Source organism: Staurois parvus, unplaced genomic scaffold (genome assembly GCF_062004578.1).
Source record: "Staurois parvus isolate SC_StPar_1 unplaced genomic scaffold, SC_StPar_1.0 ptg000061l, whole genome shotgun sequence".
Lineage (NCBI taxonomy): Eukaryota > Metazoa > Chordata > Amphibia > Anura > Ranidae > Staurois > Staurois parvus.
Genome location: NW_028317857.1, coordinates 6434000 through 6461583, shown reverse-complemented (window position 1 = coordinate 6461583; position 27584 = coordinate 6434000). Strand labels below are relative to the sequence as shown.

The 27584-nt window shown below is 43.8% G+C and overlaps 1 protein-coding gene and 1 pseudogene across 1 annotated transcript in view; one reads left to right on the top strand and one right to left on the bottom strand.

The window, feature by feature from the left end:
- CCNY (cyclin Y) overlaps positions 1-27584 on the bottom strand; it is a 207767-nt gene that overhangs the window by 73090 nt on the left and 107093 nt on the right. The window lies entirely within an intron of this gene.
- Positions 12753-13548, top strand: LOC149469743 (uncharacterized; annotated as a pseudogene).

The following is a 27584-nucleotide window of genomic DNA, read 5'->3' as shown; positions in this document are numbered from 1 at the left end:
AAAGTACAGCATGCTGCATTTTTTTGCACCCAAATACAATGCAAATGCACATGAATGCATGTAAACACACTGCAAAGGTGCATGAATGCGTGCAAACACATGTAAATGCAACTTGAAGTGGAGTTCCACCTAAAAGTGGAAGCTCCTCTTATCTGCCCCCCCCCCCCCCCCGTTGCCACATTTGGCACCTTTTGGGGGAAGCAGGTATCTGGTTTTGACAGGTACCCACTCCCGCTTCTGGCTCAATCCACAGTGCCCCCCCCCCCCCTCCTTCTCCTCGCAGCCCTCTGGGACATTTCACAAGTTCCAGAGGACTGCGGCCCATACACAAAGCGCAGCGCAATTCGCACATGTGCAGTAGGAAAGTAAAGCTTTGTGGCTGGTTTCCCTTAGTCAAGATGGCGGCGCCAGCACCCGACAGACAACTGAAGAATTGGCAAAGGATGAGGACACCTCTGGATCCCTGGACAGGTAAGTGCCCTAATATTAAAAGTCAGCAGTCACCGTATTTGTAGCTACTGACTTTTAATTTTCGGCCAGAACTCCTCTTTAAGAGGATCTTCACTCTAGGAACGAAAAAGTAAGTCATCGGCTACAAATACCATAGTTGCTGACTTTTAATAAAAGGACACTTACCTGTCCAAGGAGCCAGTGCTGTCCTCACCCGGGACAGTTTTTCACTGGTTTTTGGGTTCCTGGCACCAGCATTTTTAGTGTGAGAAACTGTGACACTTGGTGGCTTCCCACTGCGCATGTATGAGCCAAACTCCAAAACTAGGTACCTGCCCCCCTCCCCCCAACACACAAAAAAAAAATTGATGAGAAGGCAGAAACAAGGTACTTTTTTGGTATTTTGGGTGACAATTCACTTTAGTAAATCAATCGAAATAAATGAAAAAAAATGACTCCAAAAATGCACTGCAAATGCATGTAAATGCACTGCAAACCTGCATGCAGAAACACAGTGAATGCAGAGATTGTGGTGTAAATGAGTCCCGAAAAGCACAAAAGATCTTGGTTTTAGGACAATTACATTAACATACAAACTCAGATGGTTAGAGCAATGTACACAGTTCTGCCAGACACCCCTGACTTCATCTCAGGGAATGTAAAAGCCATCGATTGAACAATCCTGCCTGGCTGATCGCCAAATCCCCAAGGGCTACAAGTTCAGAGTGCCTATCCATAGACATAGATTGTTGGCTCAACCCATCTCAAAGTGATTCTACACTACATGGTCAAAACAGCAAACAGCAGTATCTGCAGAAAGAAGACAGTATATTTACCTTTCTGGCAGCCCATGTCTTGACAAGCTGCTGCAATGCTGCTCCTCAGCCGCTACAGGTACTTGCTTGGCCAAATGAGGCGAATACCCGCTTTCTCTATTTCAGGCAGTGGTTCCTCCCACCCCATGTACTGACATTATATGAGTTGGCAGGAGGAACCACTATCTGCAGCGGGAAGGGGGGCTGCAGAACTTCATACATTCAGAAGTGTTGAATACTTGCGCTGGCTGGGGAGCACCATCACAGCAGCGTTTAAGGACACGGGCCACCAGAAAGGTAAGTATATTGCTTCTTCTTTCTTCAGGTATTTCTATGTGCAGTTTTGTTCCATTAGTGACAGAGTCACTTTAAATCCCCTAGATCACGGGTGTCAAACTGGCGGCCCTCCAGCTGTTGCCAAACTACAAGTGCCATGAGGCATTGCAAGATTGACAGTTACAAACATGACTCCCAAAGGCAGAGGCATGATGGGGCTTGTAGTTTCACAACAGCTGGAGGGCCGCCAGTTTCACACCCCTGCCCTAGATCCAATCTTATGTCTCAGTAGCAGACAACAGACCTCTTGCCTGTGCCTCTTGCCTGTGATACCTCGTACTCACATTTAGATGAGGGGTCTTAGTATATAATGGATAGACAAAACACTAAATACAGATGAAATGCACATATGTCAGCTGTTCACCCTGCCAAGTGATTTGCATTTCTGCCCATCCAATTCTGAGATTAACACAGTTCTGCCACACAGCACAGCCCTGTCTGGCAGTGCAAGAGACTGGATTTTTCTCTGCGGTTAAGTAACACCAAGCTTCTCGTTCACACTTGCATGGGCTGGTGTCTGTCCTGGGGGGGGGGGGTGTCTTGCATTTTTTCAATGCAAGACACTGTTTGCCTGTTATTTATTTTTTTTGCATGCATTTCTACCTAGCGCTGGTGCGGTAAATGCAGGGACCGAAAGAGAACAGTAATCCTCCGCACCTGCCGCCTGCATTCTACTGTGAAGAGGGCACATAGCACAGAAAAATGCTGGACTCTGCACAAGTGTGAAGAAGCCCTTACAGGTCCACCCCCAGCTTGTGACTGGATACTTAAAGGAGGAAAAAAAGAGAAGAGAGAGAGGTGCGCCAGACTAAGCGCAGGAGGATAAAAACAGTTTATTGCACACAAGATATTAAAAACTCACAAGACGTGGGTATACATCAGGCATCAGGTATAAGAAGGACGTCATCTGAGCTGCACATCAGAGGCGGATGGCTGCAGTCCAGGGTGTATCCAATGGCTGACGCTCTAGGCGGGTCCCAACAGAAGGAGCGAGGATGGCAGGCGCAGTTACCGGGAGTCGCGGTGCAGAAGGGAACCGTGCTCAGTGCGGGCGCTGCTGGTCCCTGACATCAGCATGGTTGATGGGGCCAGCTTGAGACGCATCCAAGATGGCCACCGAGCGGAAGTGACATCAAGACGTTGTTAGGAATCATCCAAAGGGGGCGGTGACACGGTTCTAGGCAACCAGCCTTTTCATCAGACCTCAAGCTGGCCCCATCAACCATGCTGATGTGAGAGACCAGCAGCGCCCGCATTGAGCACGGTTCCCTTCTGCACCGCGACTCCCGGTAACTGCGCCTGCCATCCTCGCTCCTTCTGTTGGGACCTTCCTAGAGCGTCAGCCATTGGATACACCCTGGCACTGCAGCCATCCGCCTGTGATGTGCAGTTCAGATGACGTCCTCCTTCTTATACCTGATGCCTGATGTATACCCACGTCTTGTGAGTTTTTAATATCTTGTGTGCAATAAACTGTTTTATCCTACTGCACTTAGTCTGGCGCACCTCTCTCTCTTCTCTATTCCTCTACTACAGAGTCCGGTTTACTCTAGAGAGTGCAAGCCTCACGACGGTGCCTACATTGCAGCTTTGTATATATATATATACACACACACACACACACACATATATATGTATACCATCTGTTCCCCTCCTCCTCCTACTTATCAAGCTGTACTACCTGCCTTATACCCCGTATATACATATATATACAGTCATGGCCGAAATTGTTGGCACCCTTGATATTTCTCCAGGAAATCATGTATTTCTCACGAAACGTATTGCATTAACACATGTTTTGCTATACACATGTTTATTCCCTTTGTGTGTATTGGGACAAAACAAAAAAAGGGAGGAAAGAAAGCAAATTCGACATAATGTCACACAAACCTCCAAAAATGGGCTGGACAAAAGTATTGGCACCCTTTCACAACTGCGGATAAATAAGAATGTTACAAGCATGTGATGCTCCTGTAAACTCACCTGGGGCAAGTAACAGGTGTGGGCAATATAGAAATCACACCTGAAAGCAGATAAAAAGGAGAGACGTTCACTTAACCTTTGCATTGTGTGTCTGTCTGTGCCACACTAAGCATGGACAACAGAAAGAGGAGACGAGAACTGTCTGAGGACCTGAGAACCAAAATTGTGGCAAAATATCAACAATCTCAAGGTTACAAGTCCATCTCCAGAGAACTAGATTTGCCTTTGTCCACAGTGCGCAACATTATCAAGAAGTTTGCAACCCATGGCACTGTAGCTAATCTCCCTGGTCGTGGACGGATGAGGAAAATTGATGAAAGATTGCAACGCAGAATAGTCCGGATGGTGGATAAGCAGCCCCAAACATGTTCCAAAGACATTCAAGCTGTCCTGCAGGCTCAGGGAGCATCAGTGTCAGCGCGAACTATCCGTCGACATTTAAATGAAATGAAACGCTATGGCAGGAGACCCAGGAGGACCCCACTGCTGACACAGAGACATAAAAAAGCAAGACTACAGTTTGCCAAAATGTACTTGAGTAAGCCAAAAGCCTTCTGGGAAAACGTCTTGTGGACAGATGAGACCAAGATAGAGCTTTTCGGTAAAGCACATCATTCTACTGTTTACCGAAAACGGAATGAGGCCTACAAAGAACAAAACACAGTACCTACGGTAAAATATGGTGGAGGTTCAATGATGTTTTGGGGTTGTTTTGCTGCCTCTGGCACTGGGTGCCTTGACTGTGTGCAAGGCATCATGAAATCTGAGGATTACCAAAGGATTTTGGGTCGCACTGTAGGGCCCAGTGTCAGAAAGCTGGGTTTGCGTCCAAGATCCTGGGTCTTCCAGCAGGACAATGACCCCAAACATACGTCAAAAAGCACTCAGAAATGGATGGCAAAGAAGCGCTGGAGAGTTCTGAAGTGGCCAGCAATGAGCCCAGATCTAAATCCCATTGAACACCTGTGGAGAGATCTTAAAATTGCTGTTGGGAAAAGGTGTCCTTCCAATAAGAGAGACCTGGAGCTGTTTGCAAAGGAAGAGTGGTCCAAAATTCCGGGTGAGAGGTGTCAGAAGCTTATTGATGGTTATAGGAAGCGACTGATTTCAGTTATGTTTTCCAAAGGGTGTGCAACCAAATATTAAGTTAAGGGTGCCAATACTTTTGTCCAGCCCATTTTTGGGGTTTTGTGTGACATTATGTCATATTTGCTTTTCTGCCTCTGTTTTATATTTGTTCCAATACATACAAAGGGAATAAACATGTGTATAGCAAAACATGTGTTAATGCAATACCTTTTTTGTGTGAAATACTTGATTTTCAGGAAAAATATCAAGGGTGCCAACAATTTCGGCCATGACTGTATATGCCCCATTCCTTGTGTCATTTTGGGTTTTTTTTAAAAAATAATCACAAAGAACTGAACTTTTTATATATCGTTTAGGACTTTTTTGTGTGAACACTATACCCATCTCCATCTCTCTTGCACCAATTATATCTTTTGTTTAAAGGAGAAGCAGCAGCATTCTGATATCTCCTGCTATCAGCATGCACCTTGTTAACACATGAGCACTGCAGTACAACTCATTGGCAGCTTGTGCTGCTTCTTCCTCTTCCAGTCTGAGCTCAGCTGTATGGGGACAAAAGCAGCAGTTAAAATTAAGGCACTTGCACTGCATGAAAAATCAGTTCATGCCTACAGTTCAGGTTTACAGCCAGACTTTGAGGAAAAACTGGGGTCTGGATCCTTTTTTCTCTGATGGGGACAGAGTATCAGAATGAATGCAGAAATACAGAGTCGGCTACAAAGCAAATAATGTTGCAGAGTCACATGCCTCCTCCTAGGTGTAAGTATAATGTGGGTTTCCTTAGAAACTATTACAGGATGCTCGATCTCCTATATCATGCATACTGACACAGCGACAGGAAATGCTGACATCATAAAGCTCAATGCATACCTTCACTAGCAGCAATCAGCCATACAATGACGTTTCTCTTTCCTGAAATGCTGCTCTATATATTTAGAAATGGTTTCCCTTTTCAAAATTGCAGGTAAAATCTTCCTCTAACTTATTAAATTGTATGCATAGGCTGGTGGTCCGCACTGCAGCCCTTTGCTGACCTTTCTCCGGCCCTTGGGGCACTGTCCCATTCACTGTCACAAACAATGGAGCATAATTTCTGTCACTGACACCATTAATGGGGCACTATTCTTTCCACAGACACCAATGACAGGGTACAGTTCCTTCCACTGACACCAGCAATGGGGCACTATTCCTCCCGCTCACAATCGATGAAAGGGTTCAATTCCTCTCACTGACACAAAGGAAAGGGTTCAATTCCTCCCACTGACACCAATGAAAGGGTTCAATTCCTACCACTGACACCAATGAAAGGGTTCAATTCCTCTCACTGACACCAATGAAAGGGTTCACTTCCTCCCACTGACACCAATGAAAGGGTTCACTTCCTCCCACTGACACCAATGAAAGGGTTCACTTCCTCCCACTGACACCAATGAAAGGGTTCACTTCCTCCCACTGACACCAATGAAAGGGTTCACTTCCTCCCACTGACACCAATGAAAGGGTTCACTTCCTCCCACTGACACCAATGAAAGGGTTCACTTCCTCCCACTGACACCAATGATAGGGTTCACTTCCTCCCACTGACACCAATGATAGGGTTCACTTCCTCCCACTGACACCAATGAAAGGATTCAATTCCTCCCACTGACACCAATGATAGGGTTCATTTCCTCCCACTGACAAAAGAAAGGGTTCATTTCCTCCCACTGACAAAAGAAAGGGTTCAATTCCTCCCACTGACACCAATGAAAGGGTTCACTTCCTCCCACTGACACCAATGAAAGGGTTCAATCCCTCCCACTGACACCAATGAAAAGGTTCACTTCCTCTCACTAATACCAATGAAAGGGTTCAATTCCTCTCACTGACACCAATGAAAGGGTTCACTTTCTCTCACTGCCACCAATGAAAGAGCACAATTTCTTCTACTGACTATGGGACATAATTCCTTCCATTGAAACCAAGGATGGGCACTATTCCTCCCACTGACACCAAGGATAGGACATTTTTTACTCTCACTGGCCTTAGTTCAGCTTCCCATAAAGCCTCAAGGTCAGTAAACCGGCTTAAAAACTTTGAAGACCCCTGGCATAGACAAAACATTCTTTTGTGTTTTCTGATAGGGCAGAGAAGAATCAGAGCCCGAGTCAAATTGGTCTTGCCTAGTTCTTGCTAAATAGATGTACCATCTTTATTTGTTCTGATAACCACTGTCACTAAATCAGAGTGATAAGAAATTCAAACTGTGTTGTCCCCACAACAAAATATTCCAATGGAGACACCTGGCACGGTGACAACTGTCTAAGGGGTGGTGTGAGGGGGGGTGTCCCTCGCTGTGTAGTGATTTCCTCTCACTTAGGATCCATTCACACTTGTGTGACTTGTCATGTGACTTTAGACACAAAGTCGCATGGCAAGTCGCAGCCCATGTATTCCAAAGGAAGCCCTTCAATGTGGCAAAGTTACAGTGACTTTAAAAAGGTTCCTGCACTACTTTGATGCCTGTGACTTGGGTACCACAGGTTGCAATGTAAACTCTCAAAAGTCGCATGAAAGTCGCATCTTAATGTTATCAATGCGACAGTTGTGCAGCAGTCAAAGGCCAAAGTTGCACCCATCCAAAGTCGCAAAAGAAATCGCACCATTTTGGAGTCGTGCAAGTGTGAATGGAGCCTCACTCTTTTGTTTCTGGAACAGAAAGTAACAGGAGAATCCCAAAACAGGGCACAGGTGGCAAAAAAAGTAAACAGACAGATTTTCACCTAACTTTTCTTTACCCCTTCTATACAGGGGTTCTGTCTATACTAGCAGGGACAAATTTAATTCCCAGGATGCCCGCGGTGTAGTGCTATGGCTATAAGTCACACAGCCATTTGCACTCAAGCGTGTTCTAACCTGCACTCTCCAGGGTCACAGACCAGTTGACTCGGTCTTTACAGTGTAGTAGAAGAAATAACACATGTGCTGTGCGCTGTTAGGAGAAAATAAGTGACAGGAATCTAGAACAGCCGATTAACATCAAATTTTGCATGAAAATTGGCAAAAGTGTGAATGAAACTTTAACTCAACAAGCTTATAGTGAACATTTCATGAAGAAATCAAGTGTTTTTGAATGGCATAGGTGGTTTACGGAGGGGCAGGAAGATGTCCACGATGACGCAAGAAATGGGCAGCCAAAAATGCAAAGAACAAATGTTGACAGAGTGCAAACCCTTGTATGCGCATTCTGGTGTGCTTTTTTAATCACAAGGGGATAGTTCACTACAAATTCATAAAGCAGGATACAACAGTCTGCCGAAAATTGTTACTTGGGAATTCTGAAAAGGTTAGAATCTGTTCAGAGAAATAGACCAGAATTCTGGCCTGACAAGTGGATTCTCCACCACGACAATGCTCCTGCACACATTTTATTTTTTACAGTCAATTCCAGGAATTAAATTGTGATGCGGTGTTGGCGAGTAATCACCAGCTGTGACAATCGCACCCCGTTCATGTGAACCGCTGCGGGTGTGTATGTTAACACCCCGAAATCAGTCCGCAAAACACGGTGTGATGTGCAGAACTGGATCACATAGATGTGAATAACCATGCAATCTGATTCTAGTGCGGACCCAAAAAAGCATCCTGTACCTTTTTGGTGCTTATTTGGTGTGATTTGAGTCATACATATGGCTCAAATCGCACCGCACAGAATTCGCTTGTGATTTGCACAGGGATGTGGCGCGGTTCCTGTGCGGATCACATGTGATGTGCCGCATAAGTTGCACTAAGAAAACAAATAGCAAGATACTGAAAATAAAGTTATGATTTTGTATATTGAACCTAATTTGTGGTTCATTTCACTTAGCTAATAATCCAACATAAGGATCCTTATTTTTTTTTAAACGGACAGTTTTCTTTCAGCTGAACCCAATGATCTGAAAAATACAATCACATGGCTACTAGGAAGCTTCTTATCCTTTTTTTTTTAACCTTTGTAAACTGAGCCCAAGATTTTTTGTAAAGCTCGGTGTTTGTAATAAATGTGCATATCTGTCAATTTCTGTTGCAGAAGATCTTCATGTTTGCCTGAGATTTGATGTTTGTCCTGTCAGCTGATTGACCTTCGCGATTAACCTTCTTGAACCATCACACTAATCCGGGTCTACAAAGCCTTTTAGTAAGTGATCTAAACCTTTACTCCTGATTATATTCCTGCAGCATTTAAGGGCCCTTTCACATGGGGCGGATCCCTGCTGAGCAGGTGGATGACAGGTCTGTGTCTGCTCTGCTGCTGCAGGGCAGACACAGAGCTGCTCGCTGTCCTCAATGGGCAGTCGGGTGAAAATGGATCACCTGTCCGTTTTCATCTGACCCAATCCGACGGTGGAAGGGGAACTGGATCCCCATCCATCCCTTTTTGGCGGATTGGATCAGATGTTGGCGGGTGTAAACGGAACCGTGTCCGTTTACACCCGCCGCTCCATAGAGGAGAATGGAGGCTCCGATCGGGTCCACCTAGAAATCAGGCAGGCAGACCCGATCAGAACATTCATGTGAAAGAGCCCTACAGTATACACTCACATGCCACTTTATTAGGTACACCTGTTCAATTGCTTAGTAACACAAATTGCTAATCAGCCAATCACATGGCAGCAACTAAATGCATTTAGGCATCCAGACGTGGTAAAGACGACTATTTAAAGTTCAAACTGAGCATCAGAATGGGGAAGAAAGGGGATTTAAGTGACTTTGAATGTGGCTTGGTTGTTGGTGCCAAATGAGCTGGTCTGAAGATTTCAAAAACTGCTGATCTACTGGGATTTTCACACACAACTGTCCTTAGGGTTTACAGACAATGATCTGAAAATTAGAAAATATCCAGTGAGCGGCAGTTGTGTGGACGAAAATTCCTTGTTGAGGTCAGAGGAGAATGGACAGACTGGTTCGAGATGATAGAAAGGCAACAGCAACTCATGGCAATATGGATTAAAATCTCTGAGGAGTGTTTCCAACACCTTGTTGACCCTATGCCACAAAGAATTAAGGCAGTTCTGAAGGCAACAGGAGGTCCAACCCAATACTAGCAAGGTGTACCTAATAAAGTGACCAGTGAGTGTAAGTGCACCATTGTGATCAAATAAAAAAGTGGATCAGATGGCAGTAGGATGTAAACGGACAAGTGGTATCCCCGTCTGCTCTGCTTGACTGCTCCGGTCTAGTCTCAAGTGGTGGCTGTGCAGGAGAAAAAGCAGTCAAGAGCTGGAAATGCCTGGAGATGATGTCGCCCATAGACTTTCTATGGGACATCTGTTGTCGGCTGCCTCGCCTGTACACAGAAGCCACCGCTGACAGCTCGGCCTGAGACCGGAGCGGCTTCAGAATAGGTAAGTATACAGATCTTTTCTTTACAGGGTAGATAGAATAGCTTTGAAATGGGGGTGGGAGTAGGTTTAGCCTTAACTATTGACTGGAGTTCTATTTTATAGATGAAGTATGGCCAAAAATTATTTCTGTCCATTTGCACAGTAAAAAAAAATAAAAAAATAATAGGTGTAATGATGTGTGCCCATCCCTGCCTGCTACAGCATTTTGTCACATATCTTAGGCTTCAATAACACCAAATCAGACTTTGAAATCATGTGACTTCACTTGAAATTGCACGATTTCAAAGTTGGATGTCACTGCGACTTCAGGTGCGACTTGGAAGACAACTGTGCGATTTCATGCACAGATGCTTAGGCAAGTCGTACCTGAACTTACAAAATATAGTGCATGAAGTACTTTCAAAATCGTTGCAACTCTGACAGTGTCAGAATCGCCCCGATATGACTGCTTCCATTGCGGACAATAGGGTGCAACTTGTCACATGATTTGAAACTATCAAATCGCATGAAAAGTCGCACTGGTGTGACCGGGGACTTATGCAGGCCATACATGGTTCGAATTCCGAACGATTTTTCGTCCGAAAATCGGAAACATAGTTTGCTCGGTAATCCGATGGTGCCATCATTGATTTTGAAAATCGGCCGACCAAGTCATAAAGTTCACCCCATATAAAATGCAAAACTTCTGTTCCTTCCAGGTCATGGCTCATGCACATATTCTTTTCGGAAAAATGATCGTACAATTTGACCATCGAGTCGAAAATCGGTCGTTTTTCATGAATTTTCCAACATGCCAGATCACCGAAAAGGGGAGGAACCACAAAAATCGGCCGATACCATTGACCCACTAACAGAGCGAAAATCAGCTGATTATTCTTAGGTCCAATTTTCGGATGAAAAAAAAGCGGTCAAATTTCGACCCATATATGGCCGGCAAAACTGTTACTCAGGCAGCAATCTCCTGTGGGCCCCAAATGTCCAGTGCTGAGACTTGTAGTTCCAGCTGCAGGACACTTCGTATACAGAATGCTTAATACAATGAAAGCAAGGAGATCTCTGCTTGATGACCATGCAGATGAACATCACAATCTCTCTTCCTCCAATCACATAATGCCTTGCATTTACTGAAAAAGAAAGCAAGGCTTTTTACAAATGGCAAAGATGGCAAGAGAGCAACCTCCTGTTATATCTGTACTGCAGTTGGAACTACAAGTCTCAGCACCAGATGTTCTGAGTAATTGTAAAATATGCAACAAATGCTGAAGCTGCCAGAGATGGGATACACATGATACAGCTCACTTAGTTTTGCTGTGCAAATGTCCAAAAATTATTTTTGGCTCTGATTCAGCTATAAAAGAGACCTGGCATGACATCTTTATGCCAGCTGCCACTGCCAACCTCTCCTGAGAATTGTTATTACCTGGCTGTCACATTAATTTGGCTTCAATACATTATGGCCCTTTCACACTGGTGAGCTTTTCCCGCACTATAATGAACCTTTTCAGGTTTCAAATCCTATGTAACTGTTCACATCAGTGCGCTGCGTTTTGAAAAGTCATGCATGAAGCATCTTTGCTTTGCTTTTTAAAAGCTCACCAAAACCATACCTTTTCATTGTAATTTAATGGGAATGCACAAAAAGTGTGCTCACGGTATGTTTTAGATGCATTTTGGTTCATTTTTTGAGTCACATATTCAAGTTTCGCAGGTACATGCTGGGAGTCAAGAATCCAGAAAATGCACCAAAACTAAAAAGAAATCAGTGCCTTTACATACAGTTTAAGTCACCAACCAGAACAAATTACAGCAAAAATAACTAAGATTTCTTTGCCACATGCTTGTTCTGGGTCTGTGACTCAGAATTACTAATGCCAGACAAAGCTAAGCACTAGCATTTTCAAAAGGATGCCAGCAGTGGCAGCGCATGACCGGCTTGCTTTGAAACATAGGTGCATATAGTTACATAGTTTGTAAGGTTGCATAAAGACACCAGTCCATCCAGTTCACCCTGTGTGCATGTGTGTTTATGTCAATAAGAATTCCCATATCACTGTATATTGTGTCCACTACGATGCCCATCTAAGAGTTTTTTTTTTTCTAAAACTATCAACATTCTCCACTAACACAACCGACTGCGGAAGGGAATTCCACATCCTTACCGCTCTGACAGTAAAGAACCTTTTACTAAGTTTAAGGTTAAACCGCTTCTCCTCCAATTTCAATGAGTGCCGCGTGTCTTTTTAAAGGATAAGATCACCTTTATACAAAAAAATGAATGCACATTTTTTTGCAGGTAAAAAATGCATTTATTATTTTTAGTTTTGGAAGCCTGTAAACCATTGCACCAGCAATCAGCAGATCACTGGGGCCATGCAGGTCTCCTGCAGATCTGTCAGTATATCTGCTTGCTCATGCATCCCGTAGGGGCAAGCAGCTATACTGACAGGGAGAACTACCACAGCACTGCCGTAGTTCATCGAGAACTAAAAGCCGACAGCTGCAAAGGATGTCAGAACTTGTAGTTTCTCATTCACAGAACACAGTTTTTTTTTTTAATTTGACAGCTAGCGAGGGAGAAGAAGATCCTTTACAAGCACTTTAATAAGCATAAAGCTCAACAAGGGTAAAGGCAGCTTAAAGAATATGGGCATTACTTCTGATACTAATATTGCATGATATGTTTTCTAATGTACAGAAATCCCACCTAGAAACAATGCCAAATTGTATCATCAAGGACTGTAAATATTACTCTGGAAGAAAACAATGAATTTGATGATGTTTTCCCCAAAAACTTAGAAACTATAAAAAATGGCTGCAAAGTATCCAAACGTCTGGCCAAGACTTTGGGGACATAAATGAATTTGCACAGCGTGGCTACGATGGCAAGGACCTCTTCTGTATCTGCTCCCAGCACTTTGACGATGACTGCTATACATTTCAAATTGTGCGCAAGAGATATATGAAGAAAGAGGCTATTCCTGCAATTTTTAAAAAGGAAGTAAAAAGAAAGAAATTAAAATCTCCACTGGTACCAAAGCCACCAGTTAAAGTTCACAAAAATCCCTCACTGATAAAAGAGCTTGATCCAGGGGAGATTGAAAGTGGAGTGTATCCATTATTTATGTATCAGTCGGTTATTGCTGAACCTCATGTGGCTATACCTGACAGAACTCTCACCACCAGAGAAAATCATGAACCCACCACTGAGGAGAGTGGATTATATGCAGATGGATCACCTCCATCCACATCACATTTAAATGTAACAATGGCTAAAATTGTCAGTTTTGTGTCCCTGCAAGACTCTATCAAACCAGACATCTTGCCCATGGTGGCCACTAAGGATCTGGTGCCACCTACTTCGATGGCTCATATTTTTTCCCTGCTTTACAGATGTTGGCATCAACACAACCTCTACCGACACTCCAGAATTTAAAGACCCATCAAATGCAATACATGCTGACCCAACATTCGCAAAGAAAGATGCTTCAGTGCAGGTTCCTGAAACTTAAAGCTTGATGCTGGTTACCATACACAGTCATTCCTTGGTTACGTATTCTACCAGAACATTGATAAACTGGATTACCCAATAGCTGTTTGTGACCCCCATATGTTAGACTTTCCTAGTATAGTAATCTGTCTGACCCTGCCACAGAATAGAAGCCACACCTTTTGCTAAATTTTCTGCATTAGTATTATTATTATACAGGATTTATATAGCGCCAACAGTTTGCTCAGCGCTTTACAATATAAAGGGAGACAATACAGCAATAATACAGTTCAATACAAGTGGGATAGGCGGGCCCTGCACCTGGGAGCTTACAATCTAATGAGGAGGGGCTGGTGGAACAAAAGGTAATAACTGAGGGATGACCTGATGGGAGAATTAAAAGGTTCAGTTATTAGCTGAAGGCAGGATAAGCATCCCTGAAAAGAGGAGTTTTCAGGTATCGCCTAAAAGTAGACAGATTAGGAGATAGCCAGACAGATTGGGTTAGGGCAGGGGTGGGCAACTGTGGCCCTCCAGCTGTTGTAGAACTACAAGTCTGATGAGGCATTGCAAAACTGACAGTTTCAAGCATGACTCCCAAAGGCAGAGGCATGATGGGACTTGTAGTTCACCAACAGCTGGCGGGTCACAGTTGCCCACCCCTGGGTTAGGGAGTTCCATAGGATGGGAGAGACTCTGGAGAAGTCCCGAAGACGAGCACTGTAGGCGGAGATAAGTGAGCTTGATAGCAGGAGGTCTTGGGAGGAGCAGAAAGGACAGTTTGGATGATATTTGGAGACAAGATTGGTGATGTAGTTTTGGGCAGATTTGTAAATGGCTTTGTATGTTATTGGTGATGTTTTTAATTTCATTCAGTGGGCAATGGGAAACCAAAGAGGTAGCAAAAAAAAAAAAATCAAGCAGTAAAGATAAGATATCCCCGTGATATTGGTGGCAAATGGGTAGAGCTGGGAACTTGAGACTGAATATTTGGCTTTTACGGTCCCAGAGGTATACTAGATGCTACTTGGCTCTCATCATTTAAAGCAGTGGTGATAAACTTGCAAATCATAGAGGGTGTCATGTGTGGCCCCTGACACTATTAGAGAGCAGCACAACAGCAGCATGTTTTCATACGTTAAAAATGCATCGAGTTAGGCGGCCCATTCAAAATTAATAGGCTGCAACGTACCTGAGCGCCCAGAAATTTTCATCCAGGTGTATTTTTTACTGCAATGGACACTGAAGGAAAAGCTGACGTAAAATAAGTCCCATCGTTAAGGTCAATAGCAGTAAAAGTAACTCCCAGCATTGATGTCAATGGCCTCAATAATAACCCTCAGCATTAGTATCAGTGAATGCAATAATAACACCCAGCATTGATGTTCACACACAATAACAGCCTCCAGCATTGGTGTCATGAACACAATAATAACACCCAGTGTTGGAGTCAGTGAATGCAATAATAACACCCAGAATTGATTTGAGTGACGGCAATTATAACCCCCCACATTGCTGCCAGTGGCCGCAACTATAACCCCCAGCATTGGTGCCAGTGGCCGCAACTATAACCCCCAGCATTGGTGCCAGTGGTCGCAACTATAACCCCCAGCATTGGTGCCAGTGGTCGCAACTATAGCCTTAAGCAGCATTTTGAGAAGGTCTGAAATGACAGGCTTTTGTTTAATAAAACTTTCTATATTGGATTTAAATGTCCTACTATAGTCAAGATCACACAAGCCACCATAAAAAGTACTATACTTTTGAACTCTTGCTTTATAGAATCATTTTCGTGTCAAGCAGGTTGGATGGCAAATACAGTCTCATGATTACTGGTAAATATGTGTGGTTCAGGTAGGCAGGTGCTCCACATAAGCCAAATATTCAGCTTTAGCACAAAGCTTTTACTTACCTAAAAACCCTGCTCTGTTCACTTTCCCTGCTGAAGTCGAGTCAGAACTATAGTACATCGCTATTGTCAGATCATTTCCTTGACAGTTTCAGCTTCTGTTCAGCACCGCGTGGTAGAATGCAAAGAGTATCCCAGCACCTGGCACCCTACTGCTACTGCAAAATCATTGCACAGAGCAGGTAAGTATGATATGTTTGTTTTAATTTAAAAAGGAAGCTTTATTGTCACTTTAAAGTGATTCTAAATGCTTGAATTAAAAAAACAAACAAAAAAACCCCAAAACATATCTATACTTCCGGTTGTGCACAGAGCAGTCCAGATCCTCCTCTTCTTGGGTCCCCCGTTGGCGCTCCTGGCCTCTGCCATCGGGTGCCCCCAGAGCAAGCAGCACACTATGGAGCCACCCAACCATGCACACTCTCCAGCTGCTGCTGTGTCCCACCCCCTCTCTCTTCTCATTGGCTCACTGGCTGTGATTGACAGCCAATGAGGAGAGGGAGTCCCAGGATAGCCGAGACTCCAGTGAACATTGCTGGATCAAGAGGGGCTTAGAAGTGTATTAGGGGGGCTGGGGGAGATGCTGCACACAGTATATATATTATAGTTATATAGTAGCTAAATATATTTAGCTCACTGCAAAAAAAAAAAAAAAGTAGCCAAATAGAAATTATGATTCTACATTAAAGGGGAAATGCACTTAATTTGAAATTTTAGTTTTTGGTGTACACTAGTGAGCTGAACCCCACACTGCTTCTTCTATTGCTCAGTGATGAGACCTCCTCACAATAATTCTCCATCACTCAGAGTCGCTGAAGCTAGCCAGGCCCCAGTCGGAATTTGACAGCAGTTACGTCAGGAGATCTGGATAACACATATTGTATACTGATTACACTATGTATGACGTCTCACCAATCGTATTTTTTTTAATTAAAAAAAACTTGTTTTATTTTATAACATATGAAAAACAGGGAAAAGCTGACCAAACCTAATTTTGAATTCAAGTGGAGGCATTCTTTAATGTTAGCTTATCAGCCTGAAACACATTAGAAGCTATCAGTTCATTCTGCCATTTCACATCTGTGCTGAGTTTCCATGAAATGAGGACTTCTTATAACACAAACGTCCAAGAGTTGCTGAATGTGATATTTCATTGGGAATAAATTAATCCTTGTAATGAGCAATCAAGATGTTGACTGATATTCCAAGTTTTCATTTATTTCTATAGATCTGGAAATGGTAAGACGCTCAGATTTCTTATAGCTGACTGCAGATTTCCTACGACTGAGCAGTGAATGGCATCGCGTTTGTCCATGTGTTCTGCATCGTGTTCTTCTATACACTGAAATGCAGTCATTGTTACAGATGTTCAGAATCTGGAAAGGACATTCAGCTATGGCACTATCGAACAGCAGGTTCCCACGAGAAACACTGCTGCCAGGTTATTATTGATGTGGTATATACTGTATATACCACATTTATGGCTGAAACATCACTGTAAATAATGAATGAAAAAAGGAGAAGAAACACAGAAAAAAAAAAACCTGACAGTGTCGGTAAACCCAAAATTGAATTTCCAATTTCATGCACCAAAATGCATTTCTCCAATTAGATGTTTTTTTTTTTTTTAGTAAACAGTAAAGACCTGGTGATCCTGCCAGTTATAGCACTTCTTCATTCCCAGTGTCAACTCCCACACCTGATCCCTGGAACAGGCACCATAGAGAACAATTGATTTTTAAAGTTTGCGCATTTTTGGAGCTTCAGGCTTCAAGCTACAAAACACTCAAGTGTGAATGCAGCCCAAGTGTCTCAGAAGATCACTGTGTCCACCAAACTTGGTCATGCACATAAAGGTGCGAGTCTAGCAAATAAGGAATAGATATTCCCTAATGTGGGGGCAGGTTTTTGTTGAAACAAGAACTGAGACTTTTTTTCACCCTCTGCCACAACCTTGTTTTCCTACCCACTTCATATTATAGTAGAAAAAAAATGCCTACTGACCTCTGAACTATAAATTAAATTGTCTATCTTGAGAAATTAAAAAAAAAACAACCATTGGCCAACCTACAACTTCATCAGCAACCCGAATATGGACCATGCAAGATCTCATCTGCTGGCTTAAAGCGGAGCTCCACCCAAAAGGGAAGTTCCACTTTAAGGATTGCTACCCCGCTCCCCATTAAGGATTGGCAGCTTTGGGGAGGGGGGGGAGTGGGTACCCGAATTTGACAGGTACCTGCTCCCACTTTGGAAGGTGTCCTCCCATCCTCCCTCCCTCCCTCCCTGTAGTCTTTTGGGATACATGACAGGTCCCAGAAGACTACAGGACCATTCACAAAGCGCAGCGCTACTCGCGCATGCGCAGTGGGCACTTGGCTGTGAAGCCGCAAGCTATCACGTCCGGGTGCCCACACTGAAGATGCCGGCCTCCTGGAATACAGAACGGCCGGTGAAACAGGCTGTGGGGGCCACACCACGGGATCGAGGGTCAGGTAAGTGGCTGACAGTTTTTGTAGCTGATGACTTCTATTTTTTGATAGGTTGAGTGGAACTCCGCTTTAAGAGCTGCCTATATTTGTGTTCTATTTGCTCCCTCCTTGTCCATGGGTAAGCAGGAGTTAAAGCAAAACTTCACTCTTTCAATCAACATGGACAATTTTTAATCCTTATGCTGCCAGTAAATAGATGGGAAACTATATCATATTTACTGGTTTTAAACAATTTTTTTTTTTTTTTACAATTCTTCAGTTAATTCCTGGCTTTCATGCCTAGGCAAATTATGTCATACATCCCAGCAGTCCAGAGTTCTCAGCTCAGCATATGCCTGAGCTAAGGGCAGGTGGATTCCAGGAAGTAAAATGATACATGAATCATCTGCCCTTACTCAAGATGGCCACTGGAAGAAAAGCCAGGGGGTGTTTATAAAAATTATTTCTCAGCAAAATAAAGCATGGAGACATGGATGGGGGAGATTGCTTGGAATATTAAAAATGACTTAAAAAGCATTTTTGGTTTGTAGTGCTCAGATGCAGTGCAGTTCCATTTTAAGAGACGAAACTCCTTTGGTCAGAGCTTATACATAAGCCTAAGCACTATACAGTGAAGGAAATAAGTATTTGATCCCCTGCTGATTTTGAATGTTTGCCCACTCACAAAGAAATTATTAGTCTAACAATCGAATGGTAGGTGTATTGTAACAGTGAGAGACGGAATAGCAACAACAAATTCAAAAGAAATGCATGTCTAACAAATTATACACTGGTTTGTATGTTCATGAGGGAAATAAGTATTTGATCCCCTATCATTCAGCAGGATTTCTGGCTACCAGGTGTCTTTCATACAGGTAACAAGCTGAGATTAGAAGCAGTCTCTTAAAGGGAGTGCTGCTAATCTCATTTCGTTACCTGTATAAAAGATACCTGTCCACAGGAGCAATCAAACAATCAGATTCCAAACTCTCCACCATGGCAAAGACCAAAGAGCTGTCCAAGGATGTCAGGGACAAGATTGTAGACCTACACAAGGCTGGACTGGGCTACCAAATTATCACCCAGTAGCTTGGTGAGAAGGTGACAACAGTTGGTGCAATCATTCGCAAATGGAAGAAACACAAAATCTGTGGAGGGAGCTGAAAGTTCGAGTTGCCAAACGTCAGCCACCAAACCTTAATGACTTGGAGAGGATCTGCCAAGAGGAGTGGGCCAAAATCCCTCCTGAGATGTGTGCAAACCTGGTGGCCAACTACAGGAAACGTCTGACCTCTATGATTGCCACCAAGTACTAAGTCATGTTTTGTGAAGGAGATCAAATACTTATTTCCCTCATGAACATGCAAATCAGTGCATCATTTGTTAGACATGCATTTCTTTTGAATTTTTTTTGTTGCTATTCTGTCTCTCAGTGTAACAATACACCTACCATTCGATTTTTAGACTGATCATTTCTTTGTGAGCGGGCAAACATTCAAAATCAGCAGGGGATCAAATACTTATTTCCTTCACTGTATATGTATCCTTCACAAGTTACTTCGCTCTTCATGGAAATGCAAAAGTTTTTTTTCTTAATGGCAGTTTAATAAAGAATCCAGATTCGCTATAAACAGGGCTTTTTTTCAGCGGGAACGCGGGGAATGCAGTTCCAGCACCTCCAGCACTGGATGTATGTAATGGCAAGGTGGGCCGGAGGGGCTATTGATGCTAGCTGCTATGGGATCTATTGTTGCTAAAGGAAATCTAGTTTTGAGAGGGGGTGGCCTAATGTTTTTTTTTTGGGGGGGGGGGTCATTTGTTGCTGGAAGGGATCTACCATTGAGGGAGGGGTCTATTATTGATGGCTGCTGGAGGGTTAAGAGATCTGTTGTTGCTGTCAGGGGTTTATTGTTGGTGGGGGATCTATTGTTGCTGGGGGAATCTGTTAGCAGGGGGGGGTATATTTTACTGCTTTTCTTGTTATCATTAGCCAATTTCAAATTACTTTGCACAATAATATGATACTTGGTTCTGTATTCTCTAAAGTGGGCAATACTGGCATGTGGGTAGGAGGTGGAACCAAGGGATGGTGCTTAGAGGTGGGTAGGAGGCGGAGACAAGGGTGACTCAGAAGAGGGGGGGTGGGGAGTTAGGCTCCATGCACCCTAGCATTTTTTTTAAGTTCCTAGAAGCCATTATCAGCATGGAGCTTTAACCTTCTTCAGAGCAGCTCAGCAATGATAGCTAATATATTTCCATTAGTACAAGTTTCCTCTAAAACCCAACAATTTTTTTCAGATACTGTATGGAAAAGTTAGAACCCCTTTCAAGTTTAGATTGCTGCTGGTGTCCTCACTGGGAAGTGGGAGGGTGTCACCAAGTCACAAAATTAGTACACCATGGATGAAACCTGCAGACTGCACTTTACCAACACATCATACTGACATTTCAGGGCCACTCAGGACCCCTTTATGAAGGTAACATCAGGCTCTGCTCAAAACATTGTCAGTATGTTATACAAGTAAAGTCCTATCTACTTGCTTTATCCATGATGTCCAGGAACTCATCCATTAAAGTGTTACTAAACCCACAACAGTAAAATCAGTCTGTATATACAATAAAGCATGCTTGTTAGACTCACTCTGGAACCTAAGGGGTTAATCTTCTGCATTGTGTAAAAATGCTGTTTGATCCTGTCTTCTCTGATCCTCCCCTTCTTCCAGTGTCCCCCTCCTATCTGCTGATAAGACATATCTGTGGAGACACTGCACATGCTCAGTTTGGTGTGTATTGCTGGAGAGGTTTTGGGGGTTTTTTTCTTGGGAGAGTGCATATGATCAGCACAGGGCCAATCAGAACCGTCCAGACAGAGGTCAAGGGTTTGGCATCCTCCTAGAGCAAAATGAAAATTCCTACAAGCTTTAACTGGTGCTCTGCTGAACACTGATAGAAGCCACAAGACTGCTCTAACTGCTGATAAGAAAAAGGTATTTAGCAGTTTATATTTACTAAAATAATTGCATTTCCATGTTCTGTGTACTGTGGGAGACCAGATATAGTGAATGCAGGGTCCTGGGTTTAGTAACACTTTAACGTTGCATACTGTTCTGTACACCCAATCTATCATTAAGGCCCACTTTGTGTATGTGCGTGTAAGGCCCACCTTGTGTATGTGCGTGTAAGGCCCACTTTGTGTATGTGCGTGTAAGGCCCACTTTGTGTATGTGCGTGTAAGGCCCACTTTGTGTATGTGCATGTAAGGGCCACTTTGTGTATGCAAGGCCCACTTTGTGTATGCAAGGCCCACTTTGTGCATGCAAGGGCCACTTTGTGCATGCAAGGGCCACTTTGTGTATGTGTATGTAAGGGCCACTTTGTGTATGTGTATGTAAGGGCCACTTTGTGTATGTGTATGTAAGGGCCACTTTGTGTATGTGTATGTAAGGGCCACTTTGTGTATGTGTATGTAAGGGCCACTTTGTGTATGTGTATGTAAGGGCCACTTTGTGTATGTGTATGTAAGGGCCACTTTGTGTATGTGTATGTAAGGGCCACTTTGTGTATGTGTATGTAAGGCCCACTTTGTGTATGTGTATGTAAGGCCCACTTTGTGTATGTGTATGTAAGGCCCACTTTGTGTATGTGTATGTAAGGCCCACTTTGTGTATGTGTATGTAAGGCCCACTTTGTGTATGTGTATGTAAGGCCCACTTTGTGTATGTGTATGTAAGGCCCACTTTGTGTATGTAAGGCCCACTTTGTGTATGTAAGGCCCACTTTGTGTATGTAAGGCCCACTTTGTGTATGTAAGGCCCACTTTGTGTATGTAAGGCCCACTTTGTGTATGTGTATGTGTATGTAAGGCCCACTTTGTGTATGTAAGGCCCACTTTGTGTATGTAAGGCCCACTTTGTGTATGTAAGGCCCACTTTGTGTATGTAAGGCCCACTTTGTGTATGTAAGGCCCACTTTGTGTATGTAAGGCCCACTTTGTGTATGTGTATGTAAGGCCCACTTTGTGTATGTGTATGTAAGGCCCACTTTGTGTATGTGTATGTAAGGCCCACTTTGTGTATGTGCTGTTTGGACTTCTCTATACAGTTTAAAAAGTAAGGAAGAAACAATTATAGAGGAGACAGTGAAATGCTAGAGAACCTTCCACTGGCATATATCTTTGCAGGCTCAGAGCCAATCAGAACCTGAGAATACCAATGCACAGAATACAGCAGGATGAAAGTCAGAACTAGTCAGCAGCAGCATTTTTGTCTTCAAGAAATGCATGCATCTGTGATCATGGGAAGGCTCATCATTGTCTTCGGATTTTACTTGTGGAAGCAGAAATAGAACAAGGAGATTTTCATGGAGTCAATGTAATGTTATAGATGAAAAGCAGATCCTGGCCCTTGCGATGCTCTTTGGGAGCTCACAGAAATGACTCATCTCAGGAAAGAAGGAACAAAGCTGCCAGGACCAACCATGACAAATCAGCACTGAAGGAAAACCGCTGACTGACGTAGAAAACGAACACCAGGGACCATGGTGAATCAGCAGCGATCATATATATAGGTTAATGTTGGATGACTAATGCATTAATTAATATACACTGGATAGGATCACAGACATGATTTTCCCCTTCTATGACAGTAAGAGAACTTTCACAAGTATAACTAGGGAAAGTAGGTTAAATAAGATATGCGTGTTATTACTTGTGACCTGCTGCCTACACACAGTGAAGACAGCTATTTTAAGTCAGAAACCAACCTTCTCTACAACACACATACGGGTAGCGGGATTTATATATCAAATATCTGACAACAATTTCATTGCGTATAGCAACCAATTCTATGGTGAAAAGTAGATTGTAAGTTCCCAGGAGCAGGGCCCTCCTAACACTCTTGTATTGAACTGTATCGTTGCTGTATTGTCTCCCTTTATATTGTAAAGTGCTGAGCAAACTGTTGGCGCTATATAAATCCTGTATAATAATAGTAATAATAATAATAAAAAGAAGAATCTGGGCAGTAGGCAGGAAATTCCTAAGCAGCCTTGATAAACGAGGCCCATTGTTCCAAAATTCCAATGCAACCAATCACCTTCCAACTGCTGTTCTGCCACTGGATCTTTGAAGACGATTGAAAGGATCGGTATTTATAAGCAATACAAGTTGTTTTAAACACTTAAATATAAAACAGAATAGGTTCAACTGCACAAATTCCCCACTTTCACAATGTACAGAGATGCAGACACTTTAAGACAGTGGTTCTCAACCTGTGGGTCGCGACCCCTTTGGGGGTCGAACGACCATTTCACAGGGGTCGCCTAAGACCATCGGAAAACACATATTTCCGATGGTCTTAGGAACCGAGACACCGCTCCTCTATCCGTCTCAGGCGATGTGTGGGCGGGATGACATGCTGCCCCTGTCACCTGGCCACACCTCCGGGATCACTCAACAGCTCCGCCTCCTCGACGCTGATTGGCCACCGGAACTGTAGCTCAGGAGAGGCACACAGGCGGCCAATCACCGGCGAGGAGGTGGAGCTTGGAGAGGAGGAGCCGAGCGGCAGCGCGCGTAGATCAAAGCAGATCGAGCGAGGGAGCTGCCGGAGCGAGTGAAGAGGAGAGCGGCCAGAGAAGGAAGACAGCTGACAAGTAAGTGCAAATTTTGCTGCTGCAGCCAGGTATGCTGGCTGTAGATGGGAGAGAGCGAGCCCAGGCTGGAGCAGGGGTCAGCAAGGTAAGTATCATTGGTGTCAGTGGGAGGAATAGTGCCCCATCATTTGTGTCACTAATACCAATGATGGGGCACTATTTCTCCCACACATACACCAACGATGAGGCACTATTCCTCCCCCCACTGACACCAACGATGAGGCACTATTCCTCCCCCCACTGACACCAACGATGGGGCACTATTCCTCCCCCCACTGACACCAACGATGGGGCACTATTCCTCCCCCCACTGACACCAACGATGGGGCACTATTCCTCTCCCCACTGACACCAACGATGGGACACTATTCCTCCCCCCACTGACACCAACGATGAGGCACTATTCCTCCCCCCACTGACACCAACGATGGGACACTATTCCTCCCCCCACTGACACCAACGATGAGGCACTATTCCTCCCCCCACTGACACCAACGATGGGGCACTATTCCTCCCCCCACTGACACCAACGATGGGGCACTATTCCTCCCCCCACTGACACCAACGATGGGGCACTATTCCTCTCCCCACTGACACCAACGATGGGACACTATTCCTCCCCCCACTGACACCAACGATGGGACACTATTCCTCCCCCCACTGACACCAACGATGGGACACTATTCCTCCCCCCACTGACACCAACAATGGGATACTATTCCTCCCCCCACTGACACCAACGATGGGGCACTATTCCTCCCCCCACTGACACCAACAATGGGGCACTACTCCTCCCCCCACCGACACCAATGATGGGACACTATCCCCCCCCCCCCCCTGACCCCAATGATGGGGCACTATTCCCCCCTCCACCACACTGACATCAATGATGGGGCACTATTCCTCCCACTGATACCAATGAAGGGACACTATTCCTCCCACTGATACCAATGGTGGGACACTATTCCTTCCACTGACACCAGTGATGTGGCACTATTCCTCCCACTGATACCAAAGATGGGACACTATTCCTCCCACAGACACCAATGCTGGGACACTATTCCTCCCACTGATACCAAAGATGGGGCACTATTCCTCCCACAGACACCAATGCTGGGACACTATTCCTCCCACTGATACCAATGATGGGGCACTATTCCTCCCACTGATACCAACGATGGGACACTATTCATCCCACAGACACCAATGCTGGGACACTATTCCTCCCACTGATACCAACGATGGGACACTATTCATCCCACTGACATCAGTGATGGGGCACTATTCCTCCCACTGATACAAAACGATGGGACACTATTCATCCCACTGACACCAATGATGGAGCACTACTCCTTCCACTGACACCAATGATGGGGCACTATTCCTCCCACTGATACCAACGATGGGACACTATTCATCCCACTGACATCAGTGATGGGGCACTACTCCTTCCACTGACACCAATGATGTGGCACTAGTCCTCCCACTGCAAAATTACAGTTATGAAGTAGCAACGAAAATAATTTTATGGTTGGGGGTCACCACAACATGAGGGAGGAACTGTATTAAAGGGTCGCGGCATTAGAAAGGTTGAGAACCACTGCTTTAAGAGGACATCCTCCCTTAGTGCAACATTTAATTGCTATTCAAAATTTACTAAGTGTGAAAGAAAAAAAATGGCATTGTGAAAGAAAAAAATGTAATTACAAATCAGTTATCTGTGTGAACTATACATATGCAGTACAACGTGCAAATTATGAGTGTTATCATATATGATCCACATAAGGAACAATACAATGTTCAAAGTCCACGTGAATGACGGCTTTGACAAACACTTCGTGACAAAGAACATGCGTTTCTTCAATGCAATATAGTGTTGATCTTCTTTTCATCCAAAAAAATCACCACTGTGAACGGACCACCACCATATGTGTAAAATGGAGGCTTACCAAATGAGAAGACCTCTTATTATAGGGGGTTTAATAAGGTTCTATATAGATGTAACTCCATCCGAACCTCTATGTTGTAACTGGGGCCCAGATTCCACTTAGATCATTAAGCCATTAAAACATAGAAGGAATATCAGCTTTCAAATACAGCTTCCAAAATGGCAGACAACGCGATGACTTCAGAGGAAGGCTCCATCCGATGCGTTTCGTCCTCAGACATCATATACCCAGTGAAGTGACTGGCCTCAGGTAATACACAGATGAAACATATCCTCCTACATAAGTTGTTCAACGTCCAAAATTTACAAAGCTTGCCTGAGTGGTCAGAAAGCAGGGGGCAGAGAGCTGAAATTACACACTGCAGAGCTAAGTGAGGAGAGCTCTGAGAGCTGATTGGAGAGAAGGGGCACAGCTACGTTCACACATCACAAAGGAACAGAGCTGAGGCTGTCAGTCACAGGCTGTACCCTCCCCATCACCATTTTTCTCTTGGTGTCAGGAAATCGTTTCAGAAGTGCCTCATGCTGATAAAAGATGAACAAGGCAACAGACAGAAATGACTAAAGCTGGTTCACTCAGAATCTTGTGCACTTCTGCATAGAAACCAATCAGTTTACAGGTATTATTGCTAAAGCTTAATTGAACAAGCTGAGGTTAGAAGCTGATTGGCTACCATGTACAAGTGTACAAGATTCTGAGTGAACCAGCTTTAGTAAATAAACCCCTTAGTGCCAATTTTTGTTCAACCTTCCTGCCGGATAAAAGCCACTCAATCAGCAGCTGCAACCTGTGTATTCTGATGACTGGGGAGCCTCCCTGCTATCAAAATAAAATAGCACAGCAGGGAGGATTTCCCTACCCACCTTAAATGTGTGGATGGAGGAAGCACTTAAGGCTTTTTGTTGAGCCCACTGGTTGAACGAAAAAACTGAACCATGTATGGCCTGCTATAATCTAAGAATAGTTTACAATTTGAAACAATCTGGCAAAAGATGGTGTCATTTAGTGGCACTAATTGAATGTCTTCCAGTTGCAGAAGCTGGAGGTTCAGACGTGTGAATTGGTTAAGTCTTGCCATTTAGTTACCCATTCAGGGAACTGCAAACCACTGGAGTTTGGGTGGAACTTCTGCTTGACCTAAAATTCATCCATAGTCATCACCCACCAATTATAACCATTGTTCAGCCTTCTAGCAATTATTGCTTTTTCACAGTAATAACGTATTATATGTAAAAAAAACTATTGATCCTGCCAGAAATCTGGCTGATAAGTTACTATGCTGCATTCCTTTTAGTTAGCAGTGTTCTCTGAGCTACAGAACACCTCCCCCATGTTATAGAGGTAAGGAGTTGGGGAAGTGTTGGCTAGTCCTAACAAACTACCTGTCCTAAGGAGACGGAGTTTGCCCCTCCATAGATCCAGTGCAGCAAGTTGACCTTGTGACTGTATTGCAGTATTTTACTGGTAGGATCATTGGGGAAAATAAATGAAAAGGAACTTGAGAAAGGAAAACTAATGCTGCCTCGCAGCTAAGGGCTTGTAAGCTGCAATATATTACATTTTTGTTCTTGAGTTTAGATGCACTTTGATAAGAACCAACATGCAAAGCACAAGAATAAAAAAAAAAATGCAATAGAAATTGATAGTCTGCTAAGGGTAACAACCTAAAATGTATGACAACACTTTTGAAAATTCCACCAAGAATCTGAAAGACTTCCAAATTCACCCATCAACCACCATCACTTCTCATCCTCAATCTTGCAGCGGCGCATTTTGTGAAATCAAATTAATTCATTCATATAAAGACACTTTCTAGTGTCTGCATCAGTCTCCAAAAATAATCTTGTGATCTCACTTTGAAAAAATATGTGTCACGTCGATATGGATGATTTGCTCTTGTCATCAAGGACACATGTTTACATTTTCGTGAAGAGAGGATCTGAAAACGCCTTTTCCTGTAATTCTTGACTGCTCAAAGTCAGGAAGAGTGTTTGAAAAGATCTACTGTCAATGAAGATGCATCCACTTACTGGAGGAAGCCAATGGCATGTCTCTTAGAGAATGCTCCACTTCAGGC